Genomic DNA, 12256 nt, shown 5'->3' on the forward strand with positions numbered 1-12256 from the left:
CTGTGCTGCCCCAGGCGCGAGGTCGCTATTTCTAGTCGCCAATGCGACCTGGCGCCCGGGTTTTGTCGAGCCCTGGGTTAATGAGATTTGCAGATCATTGTGCTCTGTTTTTATGTAGATTTTACACAGCGTACCAACTTTTTGGGAATTGGGGTTTTAGTTCAGTAAGGCTGCACCACAACAGTGAGCCAAATGCTGTGTGGTCCCACAATGTAAAATTGTCGATAGTTTGATCAACTTCTGCTGAAGGAGCACGCTAGAAGACTTTTGTCAACCAGTGGCTGCAGAAGCTGATCATTGTATTCTAACAGCAGCAAGTCTCAATGTCAGCATGCAATGTCTCATTGGGGGGATCCCACCATCCACTTTGCGTGTGTGTTGGGTGAACAATAAAAAAAAAAATCTGTCCATAGACAGCTTAGGATTGATATCTTGGATGGTATGTCCGCAGCCCCAGAAGACTCGGAGCTCTCACTCTAGTAACGCTCTATAGCAGGGGTCTCCAAACTTTCTAAACAAAGGACCAGTTTACTGTCCTTCAGACCTTAGTGTGGCCAAGCTATGGCTAGTGCAATTTTTTATTTTTTGACATGGTCTCTTACTCAAAACTAAAAAGATTTTGGCTTTATGTACATGGTGTGGTGTGGGCAGGACAGAACACACCTCTCTGTCAATGGAGAGCTGGAGCTCCATGCTTTGTTCTCTCTGCCATCCCTGCCCCTCCCCTACTTGGCTCAAAGTATGAGGAAGGAGGAGGGTTGTTAACCTTGCTATGTTCTTCTTGTGTAGTGTAATCACTGCACGAGCAGAGAGAGGGATGTGAGCTGTCTATGGAGGCCACACCTGTTTAGAATCCGTTGCAGTATTCTATATGAAAAATTGCTGTATTCTCTTTGTTAATTAGGGGAGTGCTTGTGCCAGTTTCTAATTCACTCTGAAATATAAACTATCACGGGTTGTTTAGATAGCTCAGATGAACCTGAAACAAGTCTGTCTGCTTAGTTAATGTGGCACAGGCCACTTGTGACCGTTCCCATAGCCATTATATTGGCGTAGGGAGTTTATTTACTTCCTCGGCATACATTCTCTGCCGCAGAGTGCGCCATTGCACTCTGCTGAAACAGCGGCTCCAACTTTGGTGTGCACAGGAAAAGGTGACGATTCTTCAGCTGTACTGAACAAGCAGTGTCACCATAGGACAGGAAGTGCTTGTGAATAAACCTTGCTTGTATTACTGCGGCACATACAACATGAATGATTACCTTGTTTATGCAGCTGGAGCCACCTGTAGCTGTGTGCAGGAAGGCCTGACCCTGCTGGACTGGACATTGCAGAGATAGGCTGGAAGTGACGTTCGGGCACTGGATTTTTTATTTGGTGCTTATCAGATTCTGTTCTGGTAAAAGTCCTCTGTGGGGCATTTTGCAGATCCAGAGCTTCTGGCATTGCCACAGCAATGTCGATGAGTGCCTTCATTCCCCGTTCTCATTGGTTTTGCCACAGAAATTATTAATACTGTAGGACTGAGTACTAACATCACATTCTGGGTGGAGTGTTGTGCACATGCTTTGCTCTTTCCCTTGCCATGCAATGTCAAAGAAGCATCTTCATGCTGACGTTCCTGCTTGCAAGCCATGTTTTGTCTTTTTAGGATTGCTTAAGACAACTTGTGTTATTGTGACAGTTTGCAGGAAGACTCCTGTTTTTTGATTTATCACATTTGCCAGTACATATGCATAGGACACTTTGCCTAAAGTGCTGAACTTGCATACATTTTTTTTTTGGGTTGCATAGCCTTTGCCAATGCCTCTTCAGACCAGCTCTTGACAACATCACTTAGAATGCCACTAGTGGTGAAAGCTCCCATCTTCCTCAGGAGAAGTCTAAGGAACAGATCAAAGTCTTCTCTCTCTGAATGTTGATAAATATCCCTCGTTTCTCCACCCCCTTAACCCCTAAGACGCTCAAAATTTTGCTGTCTGTCTGGCACTTAGTCTGCTGAATCCTGTGCACTTTTCAAATGGATGTTTTTTAACCTTTGAGGACACTTGGACGGCTGGCATCTCTGACGCTTGGATGCAAAAGGTTGCATCCCAGGGCTACAAATGGAGTTTCACTCCCTGTCCCCTCCTCAGTTTCTCACCTGCAACCCTCCTAAATTTCCTCACAGGGTAGCAGATCATCATGCAGCCCTCTCAGGTGTTCTCCATTTCTTGTGGCAGCATGGTTCCAGAGGATTTACGCCATTCTCTTACGTGTTCCAAGTCCTAAAGGGGCATTTGCCCCATTCTGGATCTAATAGCGCTGAATGTCTTCATTCAGATTCAGAAATTCCACTTCTCGTAAACCACTGGTATATTCCAACTCTCAACCACTGCTCTTTTCTGAAAGACTGATTCCCATTTTGTCATTCTAGATGGAGCCCAAAAGGGGGCACTTCTCATTCCACCATCTCGAAGTGGCATCATCCAAGCTTTTGGTTTCATCACTCTGCTAGATATGTGAATGCATCTTGGGCTTTTCTGTTTCCCAGATTTGCAAGGCTGCCACCTGGTAGTCTTTTTTCATGTGCACAAGTTCTACCAGGTGCATGTTTTGGCCTCATCTGATGCCAGCTTTGGGCGTAAGGTCCTTTTAGGTGGGCCTCTTAATCTATAGGTAATCCCTAGTTTTTTGCTGGTTTTTTTCCAGTTATTAAAGTCAATATAAAGTTATTTCATTGGAGTACATTGAAGGACACGGCTCCCTCCCCTCTGTGTTTGTGAGCATGCTCTCAGTACTGCTTTGCTACAAATCTGAGGCATGTTAGTATTAAAAATGGTTATCCTAGGCTGGCCTAAAGCTTTTTTTGTTTGCCAGTGTCCAATCTTCCTGTAGGTGATAGGATAACCTGAAGCTTAAAGACTTCCGTTGTCCCTCAATGAACTCCAAGAAAATAATTTTACAGTTAATACAAAAAATCCTATTTTATATTCAAAACTGCTAGTTTATTCACAGAGCTTTAGGAAAAAATGTGATTCTGTTAAGGTTTAAATATATTTTAAGGTTTAACCAGATATTTTGTACATTCAGAGACCTGTATGTTTTGATGCAATGATAGGGATTTGTATGCCAAATACACTAGGGCACTCTTTTTCCCATATGGAGGTTGCACAAAGAATACAAGTCAATTTGACTAATGTTAGTAAGCCCTTTTTCTTTAAATTGTGCTTCCACTTGTGCACTTAATTTGGAAAAACACCTATTTTTTTATTTGTTACTTGTTCTCATTCACACAGCATAACTTAAAGTGGTTGTAAAGCTCACTTATGAAATCTGATCAAAGCACATACTGTATATCTGTGGGTAAGCAATAACCCGAGATGAGGATTGTGCAGTTTGCTGACTCTATTCCCTGTTAGGTGCGGTCTATGCCAATAAAGAAGCTGGACAAAAGAAAACGGCAGCAGCTGAATATAACAGACTGCAAAAATAGGGAAAAAGATGACCAAGCGGTGTAATCAGATCAAATTTTAATGAAAAATGAAATAAAATGGTACGGAAAATATCCATGTGGATATATAAATACCTTCCAAAAGAAATAGACAACATAAATCACACATACATAAATATTAAAATCAATCCAGATAGTGATCCAATATATATGAGATTTCGAGGGATCATCAAATAGTGGCTATGACTCTAAAACTGGTATCTCAAAACAATAGCTAACCGATGATTAAAAAAAAACTGTAAAAATACACAGTAGTTCAGATGCAGTTACTAAATGTGGTAGAATCCCAGTAAATTCAAATGATTTCAAACAAATAATGTCAAGGGCAAAATATTGGTGGGACAATTAGTCCCTGCTGATAAAGGTGATAAATCTAATAATGCTGTAGGTAACCACCATAAGACTTGCATCAAGTGTAATTAATATTCATTGAAAAATGTCATTCCATATATAACTGATCTATCGTACAATTGGATGATGATGAGACTGTGATCTCATATGGCTTGCAACAGTATGCACTGCAAGGTAGTGTCTAATAGAGAAAAATAGCATTAAGCTTTAGGGCTTGTTGACTCCTCTCCAATTGTAGCATTTATGGTTGTGGCCAAAAAGCTAAATTTTGGTCTCACTCCAAATGACTTTGTGCCAGATGGTTTGAGGCTTGTCTCTGTGCTGTATGGCGTATTTTAAGCGGGATACTTTGTGGCATTTGCGTAGTAATGGCTTTTTTTTTGGCGATTCGACCATGCAGCCCATCTTTCTTTAAGTGCCTCCTTATTGTGCATCTTGAAACAGCCACACCACATGTTTTCAGAGAGTCCTGTATTTCATTTGACGTTCTTTGTGGGTTTTTCTTTAGATCCCAAACAATTTTCCCAGCAGTTGTGGCTGAAATTTTAGTTGGTGTACCTGACCGTGGTTTGGTTTCAACAGAGCCCCTCATTTTCCACTTCTTGATTAGAGTTTGAACACTGCTGATTGCCATTCTCAATTCCTTGGATATATTTTTATATCTCTTTCCTGTTTTATAAAGTTCAGTTACCTTTTCCCGCAGATCCTTTGACGGTTCTTTTGCTTTCCCCATGACTTAGAATCCAGAAATGTCAGTGCAGCACTGGATGAAAGATGCAAGGGTCTGTCAAGAGTACAGAAATTCATTGACCTTTTATACATACACACTAATTGCAAGCAAACAGATCACAGGTGAGGATAGTTACCTTTTTAATAGCCATTCAAACCCCTTTATGTCAGCTTATGTGGATGTATCAGGCAAAAAATCACCAGGGTATGTATACTTTTGATCAGGGTCATTTGGGTAGTGTCTGTTGTCATTATGATTTAAAAATAGTAAACACAGTTGATTGATAATAAATGGATTCAGCCAAACACTAAACATGAGTGAAAGAAACATTTTTTTTTGTTATCATTCATATTCTCTGAAAAATGGCCAAGAAATCATAAATTCTGCCAGGGTATGTAAACTTCTGATCACAACTGTATATGTGAGATGTTTCCAGGTGTTTCACATATAGATATATCTTAATAAATCATTTCTATATAACATATATGCAGTTTGTCATGTATGTGAAGGGAGCAGGACAGTCAGATGACATAGTAATGTAATGACCATCACTATAGAAGTGGGATGATGAAAATAAATTAGAGCTCTACCTTCTCCAGATGAACCAAAAGCCAGCCCTTCTTTGAGCAGTTAGCTGAATGAAGGACAACTGCTGTTTACCAAGTTCGAATCAACTCCAATTCTGTCTCCTAAGTGTGTCCCGTTTACCAGAGTCTTCTTATTTAGTGTGAACGAGAGTAAAAGACAGTCAACTATTGAAGACTGTCAGCGTGAGTGCAGCAATGTGGTATAGGGACATCTTGGTATCATTTGTTGGTGTGATGTCACTCCGTTGACTCTGGAATTTCATCTGCTAATCCGCAGAGCACCCCCCCCCCCCCCGGACCATACCAGGCCACATGCCCTCAACATGGGGGGTGAGTGCTTTGGGGCAGAGGGGCTCTGTGCTCCCCACCCCCAAAGCCCCTTGGGTTGTCGGGGTCTGCAGTCAGGGAGGTTATTGAAATCTAGAAGCCCCCTTTAACAAGGGGGCCCCCAAATCCCAGTCCTCCACCCTAAGTGAATGCGTATGGGGTACATAGTACCCCTACCCATTCACCTAAAGAAAAAAGTGTCAAAAATAAACACACTACACAGGTTTTTAAAGTATTTTATTAAGGCAGCTCTGGCTCTTTTCCCTCTGCCGGTCCTTCTCCCCTTTCCGGTTCTTCTCCTCTCTGCACTTTCTCCCTCTGCCGGTCCTTCTCCCCTCTCCGGTTCTTCTCCTCTCTGTGCAGTCTTCTCGCTCTTTTGCCAGGTCTCCTCTCTCCACTGCCTTCTAACTCTTTTGCCAGGCCTTCTCGCTCTTTTGCTGGTTCTTCTCCCGCCTTTCTTCTTTCAAAGTTGACTCAACGCGATCTCCGGTGTAATGCTGGTCCGCTATGTGCAATGACTTATACTGGCATTGGGCGGCGTCGCCCGATGATGTAATTTGGAGGCCACGCCCCTCGTGATGTCACTGCCCTGGGCATGAATGGATGGTGACATTACAAGGGGCGAGGCCTCCAAATTACATCACTGAGCAAACAAGCAAGACAAAACTCTGGATAGCCGCACACTGGAAAAAGACTTGAAATCCCATCTTTAATTGAAACAACGTGGGTCACATCAAGACAGAATCAAAAAATCCACAGCAAAGGGAATAACAGGGTACAGGAAAATGCTGACGTGTTTCGCACCGCAATCAGTGCTTACTCTAGCTATGAGTAAGCACTGATTGCGGTGCCAAACGCGTCAACATTTTCCTGTACCCTGTTATTCCTTTTGCTGTGGATTTTTTGATTTTGTTTTGATGTGACCCATGTTTCAATTAAAGATGGGATTTCAAGTCTTTTTCCAGTGTGCGGCTATCCAGAGTTTTGTCCTGCTTGTTTGCTCAGTGTGTGTGTAATGGTCAGCACCTGGGGCTCATCAATAGGAGACAGAGCTTCATTCCTCGAGGATTACCTTGGAGCAGTGGTTCATCCTTCCTCCACATTGCATCATCAGGTAGCCCCGCCCCATGGCAATATAAAAGTTTGCACACGGGGACCCATGGTGTGTATGAGGCCATTGAATAACATGGAGTGGCGTTTTTAAGCTGTAAAAAAAGATCAAAAATGCAGCTGTAAAAACATCCGTGTGTATGAGGCCTAAATGCTCTTTTGTGATAACTCCAGCACTGGAAATGCCTACTTTGTCTATTAGGGGGCTGGAGAACTGTGTTTTCCATAATAACCCCTGTCTATACTGTCCTGGGTGATCTCTAATTATGGGTGTTAAACTAGATTTAAACACTTTCTGTCCTAACAAAGAGTTAAAGATTTAGAACCTTGTATATTAATGGGAGGAGGGTTATCCTGGCCCAAGCCTTCCTATTGGGACAGACTCACTCTGACATTGTTAAGAAATGCTTGCAGGCAGCCATGAGGCCTTCTCCTGCGAAACATTGAAGGGCTCATGCACACAGGGCTTATAAAACGCCTCTTCTACAGACTTTTTTTCAGCCTGTGAAAGCACCTCTATGTTCGCTTATGTGTCCATATACATGTAGGAATTTACAGGCATGGGTTAGCAGAGGAGTGTTTACAGGCTGAAAAAAAACTGTATTTATAATTCTACCCCCAGGCCAGATGAAATGTAGGCCTCATTTTGGTTTGTAGAGACCTGTTTCCTCATCGTAAGGGAAATTCTTCAGAGCATTCCAGGCTTTTGTAGCATGACACCACTGGAGTCTTAAAATGTCTGATTTAAAGTGACCTTGTCACGCAAGTGAAAAGTATCAACAAACCACAAACCTGTTAAAAAAGATACTGATGCGTCAACTAGCTTTTTCATAAGGAGATTATTGATGGCAGCCTTTGTATTTCTTGGAGTACAGCTTTGTCATAAACCTAACCCAGCCTCCTGATTGGACAATGAGGTAATCACTCTCATCACTCTTTCCTCCTCCTGTCAGCAAGCTGCCAGCTATGTATTAACTTCACCGTGCAATGCTACAAAGTCCAATTTGCTCGAATCGCCCCTGATATGTTTTCTGTAGTTCCAGGGATTTCAGGAAGCTAATTTAAATAGGGGTTAATGTTTTAATTTTAGCTGTATTTAAAGTTATTTCAAATATTTTACTGGAATAAACGGTCATTTTAATAATCTGCCTTGAGTCAAGCTTTAAATTCTTCTTCTTTTTTTATTTATTACTGCATATGGGTTAAATATTACTTTAACAGTTACTCAGATGTACAGCACGGTATGTTATAGCTTTGCAGGATTCCAGTTTATGTGTTTGTGCATTATTCAGCAGCACCACTGGGGAATATGGCTTTTAAATGTTTAATACATGAGTACAAACAAGGCTAGCAGTGCTAGGATTTTGCTTTTACTTCGTTGCCAATGGTCTTATACATATTTTAATTGAAGTTGTGCTCGCAGTGGACTGCTTTAGGTAAATATACAATAAACTGTAAAGTTCAGAGGTACAAGTAGGTCTCTAGAACATCTCCTCGTTATTTACATGTATACACATATATTTCAAGAAATATGCCAGCTTGAAAACCTTCTCGAAATGTAAAGTTATGAGCAGAAAGTAGACAAGCATGCACAGGGCTGTCCTGAGACCAAGTGGTTCCACACTTAAAGTGCTATTAGACCCATATCCAAAAATGTAATATATCGCAGCTTACCAATACTTTGATATGGTGGCTGTGTTAGTTTCCTTTTTTTTATTTTTTACACTTTCTTCCCTCTGTTTTCATCTGGTGGTCTGGCCAGGAACACACCTCCTGTATTAGAATGCCTCCACTCTGGATGAAGGAGCAACAGAGACACCTTTGGACAGCAGCATTGTCAGTCTGGGGGAAGGCAGTGTTATGCCCTGTACACACAACTGTTTTGTCCGTCGGAATAAACTCTTAAGGTTTTCCCGACATAATTCTGCTGAAGGTGTCTTGCGTACGTTTGAAAGATAATGTTACGCCCGCTGAAGAAGAGGATACCGAGGTTATGGCAGCTTAGGTGCTGTCATAGCAATGATTTTCCTCTTCAAAGTCCCGCCGTATAATGGCAGCAAGCGGTCCATAAGTGGTTAGAACAAACACTTTTTTGGCTTTATTATTATTTTTTTTTATTTTTTTTTACATAAATAGTTGTATTCATTGTTTAAAACAGTATTAGCTTTGTTTGTCCTTAAAAAAACAGTATATGTATTATGTTAAAGCGTTTTTTACCCTAAAAAGAAAAATGGATCCTGTCCCTTTAAAGCATGTAATACAGCACAGTGCTTGTGCTGTATAATTTGCCCCTCTTCGTATGACCTGAAATACCTGGCTGATCCTGCCTAGTTCTACCCTCCACTCTGTAAATCAACCATGGTATATCATGGCTCCTGAGCCCTGACACCGTGGTCAGTTTATGTGCCTCTGTCATTCGCTGTCTCCTGTCTGCTCTTCTCTCTGCTCTCCCCCCTCCCCTTCCCTCCCTACCTGTCAGCCAATGACAGTGTCTGCCACCCCCTCCTGCTGCTGAAATAAACATCTACATTTTCATACTATCCGCTCTGTCTCCTAATCCTGTGTGCCTGTGTGTGTGTGAAAAAAATGCTGATTATAAATGATTTCACAGCGCCACTCGGTGCTCACGTGACGGCTGGCTCTCTTCTCCTGTCAGACGGGGAGAGGAGAGAGCCTGCCCGTTACGTGCATGCAGAACAACTATCTGAAATCAGGTAAAATCGCCATTTTTTTAAATCACACACACACAGGGGCACACAGGATTAGGAGACCGAGCGGATAGTACAATGAGGTCAGAGTGGCTTAACATCCACTTTAAATAATGATACAGTTATCGCTGAATCAAGAAGCCTGTAGCGGAAATGTAAAAATTGCTTTGGTTCACCGGTGTGAGAGAGGAGCTGGTTAAAAATGATGGATGCCTCATACAGTGATTTCTTACTTATAACAGTCCTAATATTACCCTTGTAGGATGAATCATTTCCTATTGAAACTGCTTTGTTTACTGACAGATAAAGACACTTGAGGAAATGAACCAAAATGTCCTGGAATTCGGAACTGGATACTAAAAAGAAAGGGCAACTAAGTTAACCCTTTCAGTCAGAAAAGTGGCCATTATCTTTTGTCCACAGTTTGTACAAGCTGTACACTCACTACTTTACATTGTAGCAAAGTGTCATTTCTTCAGTGCAGTTACATGAAAAGATATAATAAAATATTTGCTTTTACTATTACTTTACTACTATATACTATTTAATATTTACGGTGTGTGTATGTGGATGGATAGATAGAGAGAGAGAGCGAGAGAAGGGACTCTAACATACCATACCTATATGTACCTACAGTATATGTTGAGAAGAATGCTATATGTAGTACATAGTTGTACAGTGGGGGGAAATAATTATTTGATCCCCTGCAGATTTTTGTAAGTTTGCCCACTTACAAAAAAATGAAGGGTCTATAATTTTTATCATAGGTGTATTTTAAATGATATAGACAGAATATCAAGCAAAAAAAAAAAAAAAATATATATATATATACAAATCCTATAAATTAAGTTGCAGTTCAGAGAGCAACCTCTGTGCTTGCCAACAAGGGTTTCTCCACCAAGTACTAAGTCATGTTTTGCTTGGGGATCAAATACTTATTTTACTCACTGAACTGCAACTCAATTTATAACATTTGTTTTATGTGTTTTTGCTAGATTTTTGGTTGATATTGTCTCTATCATTTAAAATACACCTATGATAAAAATAATAGACCCTTTATTTTTTTGTGAACAGGGGCACAGAATGGCATTGGTTACTTTGGGTTTTAACAGCAGCAGTGCTATAAAGTTCTACTCTCCTGTGTCATAAAAAGTTCTGCTTTTGTTTCATATAATAATCCACTCTTGGATGATAAAATTGTTCTGTTCCTGGATGAGATAATGTTCTGCTCCGGGGTGATATATTTGTTTTTCTCCCCGGTGATATCATATTTTGCTCCCGTGCTTTTTAAGGTTCTTCTCCTGGGTAACATGTTTTTCTCCTGGGTGATATAATGTTCTGCTCCGGGTAATGTTTTGCTCCAGGGTGATATGACATTCTGCAGCTGCTCCTGGGTGATCTAATATACCCGTTTTTGATACGTCCATAAAAACCACATCCCTAGTTCGCAGTTTACATACCGAAGGAAGGAAATTTCATGGGGATGGGCTATTGCATCCTGTACCAGCACAAAAAAAAAAATTGTAGTCTATACATGTCTTATCTAAGGAAATGACCGCATAGACACAAGGTGTTCACAACACTGGGCTTTACTCTATGTTTTGTACGCATTTATGCATTTATTTTAGTAGCTCTTTCAATTGTCTCTTTTAATATTCCTTCCTTTTCCACTGGCTGGAGGAAGAGGCAGGAGATCGGCATTAACTTTGAAGTGGCTAGGCTGTGTTTTCACAGTTCCTTTCCCAAAATATACTGATTTTTTTCTGAAGGAACTAGCTCCCAGACTCAAACAGGCCATGAATAAGTTCATACAGCTAGTAGGCTGGAAGATTGTGGCATAGTCACAAACTAGGAATTCAAGATGTATATCTGCGACAAAAGACTCCATGATTTTCATGGAAGATATTCCCTTCTGTGATCTACGGTAATGTCACTACAATGGGAAATATGGAATACAAAATGAAACGGGCAATCTGGACAACTTTGGTAAGTGGCTGTTTTTTTTTCTGATGTTTTCAAGAGGTATTAAACCTAAAAGCAAACATTTATTATTGCAGCTTACCAATTCTTAGATGTGGTGGCTGCATTTGTTTTCTTTCCTTTATTTTCACCAGGTGATTTGGGCAGTAAGTCTGATTTTTTTTTTAAAGAACAAGCTCAGTTACAGGAATGAGACAAACCATTTGCCACTGCCAGGGGTGCTTACAATGATCTGCTTTTATTTATGCAATACCTTTATCCCAAGAGGAAAACTAGGAAAACACTGTTTGTTGTAGCTGCTTATAAAGTGTGCGCTGGAGTTTGCCTTGAATTTGTTAGTGTATCTACTTGATGTGTACTGCTTGGATCTTGAAGAAGGGGACATACCCCGAAAGCTTGTCCTGAAAAATTGTATATTAGTGCAAATAGAAAAAGTATCACGTACAGTACTCAATTTTCTCTAAGGCCCCTTTCACACTGGGGTGGGAACGGCATCGGCGGTAAAGCAGCACTATTTTTAGCGCCGCTTTACCATCGTTTTAGCACCGCTCCTTCACTGCTCCAAACATGCGGCTAGCAGGACTTTTTTCACCGTCCTGCTAGCGCACCGCTCCAGGCTTTCACACCGGAGTAAAAGGGGCCAGGTTTTTTAACGCTATTTTTAGCGCTGTAGCACCTGAAAAACGCCCCAGTGTGAAAAAGGCCTTAGTGTATCTAAATCTGCTACTACATCTAACACTCCCTCCTCCCTTCCACCTAGGCCAGTGATGGCGAACCTTGGCACCCCAGATGTTTTGGAACTACATTTCCCATGATGCTCATGCACTATGCAGTGTAGTTGGGCATCATGGGAAATGTAGTTCCAAAACATCTGGGGTGCCAAGGTTTGCCATCACTGCCCTAGGCTGACAATACTGCTATCCAAATGGGCACCTGTGTTCCTTCATTCAGAGCATAGGCTCTTTAATAA

General features: G+C 41.2%; 1 protein-coding gene across 6 annotated transcripts in view; it reads left to right on the forward strand.

Moving 5' to 3' along the window:
• HECW2 (HECT, C2 and WW domain containing E3 ubiquitin protein ligase 2) overlaps window positions 1–12256 on the forward strand; it is a 365375-nt gene that overhangs the window by 152534 nt on the left and 200585 nt on the right. The window contains exon 1 of one of the 6 annotated variants that reach the window (XM_077448732.1): window positions 10846–11292. The exons of the other annotated variants lie outside the window; for them this stretch is intronic. The gene's annotated coding sequence lies outside the window, so the exon portion shown is untranslated. Of the gene's footprint in view, window positions 1–10845; window positions 11293–12256 lie in introns of those variants that run through there. 6 annotated transcript variants of the gene reach the window in all.

The sequence above is a fragment of the Lithobates pipiens genome, unplaced genomic scaffold, assembly GCF_037356315.1.
Source record: "Lithobates pipiens isolate NorthernLeopardFrog02 unplaced genomic scaffold, aLitPip1_a1.2 Scaffold_22, whole genome shotgun sequence".
Lineage (NCBI taxonomy): Eukaryota > Metazoa > Chordata > Amphibia > Anura > Ranidae > Lithobates > Lithobates pipiens.